The following is a 4,569-nucleotide window of genomic DNA, read 5'->3' on the forward strand; positions in this document are numbered from 1 at the left end:
TGCTAGAGTGTTTTGATGTCATACTAAACGACAGATTGCTAGAGTGTTTTGATGTCATACTAAACGACAGTTTGCTAGAGTGTTTTGATGTCATACTAAACGACAGTTTGCTAGAGTGTTTTGATGTCATACTAAACGACAGATTGCTAGAGTGTTTTGATGTCATACTAAACGACAGATTGCTAGAGTGTTTTGATGTCATACTAAACGACAGTTTGCTAGAGTGTTTTGATGTCATACTAAACGACAGTTTGCTAGAGTGTTTTGATGTCATACTAAACGACAGATTGCTAGAGTGTTTTGATGTCATACTAAACGACAGTTTGCTAGAGTGTTTTGATGTCATACTAAACGACAGATTGCTAGAGTGTTTTGATGTCATACTAAACGACAGATTGCTAGAGTGTTTTGATGTCATACTAAACGACAGATTGCTAGAGTGTTTTGATGTCATACTAAACGACAGATTGCTAGAGTGTTTTGATGTCATACTAAACGACAGTTTGCTAGAGTGTTTTGATGTCATACTAAACGACAGTTTGCTAGAGTGTTTTGATGTCATACTAAACGACAGATTGCTAGAGTGTTTTGATGTCATACTAAACGACAGATTGCTAGAGTGTTTTGATGTCATACTAAACGACAGTTTGCTAGAGTGTTTTGATGTCATACTAAACGACAGATTGCTAGAGTGTTTTGATGTCATACTAAACGACAGTTTGCTAGAGTGTTTTGATGTCATACTAAACGACAGTTTGCTAGAGTGTTTTGATGTCATACTAAACGACAGATTGCTAGAGTGTTTTGATGTCATACTAAACGACAGTTTGCTAGAGTGTTTTGATGTCATACTAAACGACAGTTTGCTAGAGTGTTTTGATGTCATACTAAACGACAGATTGCTAGAGTGTTTTGATGTCATACTAAACGACAGTTTGCTAGAGTGTTTTGATGTCATACTAAACGACAGTTTGCTAGAGTGTTTTGATGTCATACTAAACGACAGATTGCTAGAGTGTTTTGATGTCATACTAAACGACAGATTGCTAGAGTGTTTTGATGTCATACTAAACGACAGTTTGCTAGAGTGTTTTGATGTCATACTAAACGACAGATTGCTAGAGTGTTTTGATGTCATACTAAACGACAGTTTGCTAGAGTGTTTTGATGTCATACTAAACGACAGATTGCTAGAGTGTTTTGATGTCATACTAAACGACAGTTTGCTAGAGTGTTTTGATGTCATACTAAACGACAGATTGCTAGAGTGTTTTGATGTCATACTAAACGACAGATTGCTAGAGTGTTTTGATGTCATACTAAACGACAGATTGCTAGAGTGTTTTGATGTCATACTAAACGACAGTTTGCTAGAGTGTTTTGATGTCATACTAAACGACAGATTGCTAGAGTGTTTTGATGTCATACTAAACGACAGTTTGCTAGAGTGTTTTGATGTCATACTAAACGACAGATTGCTAGAGTGTTTTGATGTCATACTAAACGACAGTTTGCTAGAGTGTTTTGATGTCATACTAAACGACAGATTGCTAGAGTGTTTTGATGTCATACTAAACGACAGATTGCTAGAGTGTTTTGATGTCATACTAAACGACAGATTGCTAGAGTGTTTTGATGTCATACTAAACGACAGTTTGCTAGAGTGTTTTGATGTCATACTAAACGACAGATTGCTAGAGTGTTTTGATGTCATACTAAACGACAGTTTGCTAGAGTGTTTTGATGTCATACTAAACGACAGTTTGCTAGAGTGTTTTGATGTCATACTAAACGACAGTTTGCTAGAGTGTTTTGATGTCATACTAAACGACAGTTTGCTAGAGTGTTTTGATGTCATACTAAACGACAGTTTGCTAGAGTGTTTTGATGTCATACTAAACGACAGTTTGCTAGAGTGTTTTGATGTCATACTAAACGACAGTTTGCTAGAGTGTTTTGATGTCATACTAAACGACAGTTTGCTAGAGTGTTTTGATGTCATACTAAACGACAGTTTGCTAGAGTGTTTTGATGTCATACTAAACGACAGATTGCTAGAGTGTTTTGATGTCATACTAAACGACAGATTGCTAGAGTGTTTTGATGTCATACTAAACGACAGTTTGCTAGAGTGTTTTGATGTCATACTAAACGACAGATTGCTAGAGTGTTTTGATGTCATACTAAACGACAGATTGCTAGAGTGTTTTGATGTCATACTAAACGACAGATTGCTAGAGTGTTTTGATGTCATACTAAACGACAGATTGCTAGAGTGTTTTGATGTCATACTAAACGACAGATTGCTAGAGTGTTTTGATGTCATACTAAACGACAGATTGCTAGAGTGTTTTGATGTCATACTAAACGACAGTTTGCTAGAGTGTTTTGCCACTGTCCACTTTCAGTCCTAAATGTGTATTTTACAGCACTCATGTCTGCAACAAACTTAGCACCTTCTAAAGCCCCCCCCCCCCCCCCCCCCCTCTCTCTCTCCCTCAAATTCATCTTCTGCTGCAGCTCCTGGTATCTGTGACTCTGTGCACTAGGTAACTGTCTATTTCCGTCAGTGTTTCCCAAAACACAAGTATCGCTTATACTTGTACAGAAACGAAACGAAGATCAGACCATACGCACTATTTTTCTGTGACCTCACCCTCGCACACAAAAACACTCCGCCAATTTCGCTAACTGACACAAACACCGGGGGGAGGGGGGGGGGAGATACCCGCTCTGTTGTCCCGTGTTTTGCGAACAATTCCAAAGTATATATCCCCCCCAATAAACTTAAACCTTTCAGTGGAGTGCACAAGCTGTCTGTCTGTTTTATCTTCCCGAGGAGAAGGTAGGGGCGTTCAGGCCAGGAAACCAAACAATGGGAAGACCCGGGTTGTTTTTCTACCCCCCGAGGTCGTAACACCACGCAGCTATCATCTTCTTGTTAGCATCACAAGTCTGTTTGTCTTGCCGAGTTCTTTTGCCGGTTGCTTCTTTTATCTTCTCTTCGTTTCTGTTGTTTTCTTTCTTTGCCCTGTTTCCGCTGTGGCGCTCGTTTTGTTGGCTGTTGCTTTTCTTGCCACACACAAAAAGGTTGCCGTGGGGCTGGGCCGCTATTGCGCCGCTATTGCGCGGGGCCGCTATTGCGCGGGTCTAACCCCTAACCCTAACCCTAACCCTAACCCTAACCCCCGCAATAGCAGACTCGCGCAATAGCGGACCCGCGCAATAGCGGGCCTACCCCGTTGCCGTTTGCGAGGTTGAGACTTCTTGCAGCCGACTATTGAATCTTTAAATATGACAGAGCAGCCATATTTAAAAGGATTATATGAATTACTCGGTACATTTGTTGATTCTGTTCATGAGTATTGCCGCCTGTTCCTACTCCAATCTTGACTCTGGCACTTATCTCGATATAAACCCATCTTAAAGGCACTAGCATTCCCTACACTATCTGACATCTGGCGAGGCTTTCACGATAAGACCACTTAGTTAACTCCCCTTTGTGACATGCACACACCAACAATCAACCTTCATGCTCACAGTTGGAATGTTTTGTCAATATGTTTCGCAGATTGACACCAGTGGCTTTTAAAAAATAAAATCATCAAAGAATTTCCAATCGATCTGCACAGAAAACACACAGAATGTTGCTTGTTAGTGTGTAAGCTTATCCTTCTTCTTGTCGTTCGCTGTTAGATCGTCAGTCCGGACTGCAGGGCGAAACGTGCTGTCCTCTCCAAGTCCTCCCTGGGGCCGTATAGCTTCTTTTGTAGCGCTGTCTCCTCTGGTCAGATGGTGTCCCTCAGAGCACTGTGATATGGACAAGCCTGCAGGATGTGCTCTGCTGTCTGATTCTTGCCACACGGACATAAGGGGGAGGGAACTAGCTTCAGCTTTGTGGCCATATGATGGTTTAGTCTGTTATGTCCAGTGCGGAGTCTGATTAGGACGACTTGTTCTTCGCGTTGGAGCAGGTGGTAGTCATCTTTCTCCGCTCTGGTTGTAAGCTTATTCAAGTGGTCGAAAGATCTTATACCGTGAACAATCCAACATCTGAGATGATGAGTTGAAACGTCAACACTGGAAGGACCATGCTTTTAACCCTCAACGTTGGCTATAAAACACTCCGTATTACTAGACAGGCTTTTTGTTGTATATCTATTACAAATATATCTATATATCTATTACAATTATATCTATATATCTATTACAATTATATCTATATATCTATTACAATTATATCTATATATCTATTACAATTATATCTATATATATCTATTACAAATATATCTATCTATTACAATTGAATACGATAACAAATGACAGACACGAACCCGTTTGCTTCTACGAAAGAGGAAAGGCGCATGTTTATTTCAATGCTTGTTATTCTCTCAGGTGCCAGGAGACTGGTTCTGAGTCTTTCTCACTTATTCTATTACACGTGTCGTGTGCATTAAGAGCGCTTACTTCCATTTGTTTATTAGATTTCTACGAGAGAACTTTGCCGTTTATCCAGTTTTAACTCCCACAATACATACACTTTGGAAAGAAAAACGTTGGCCCTAGCGT

Source organism: Littorina saxatilis, linkage group LG1 (assembly GCF_037325665.1).
Source record: "Littorina saxatilis isolate snail1 linkage group LG1, US_GU_Lsax_2.0, whole genome shotgun sequence".
Classification (NCBI taxonomy): domain Eukaryota; kingdom Metazoa; phylum Mollusca; class Gastropoda; order Littorinimorpha; family Littorinidae; genus Littorina; species Littorina saxatilis.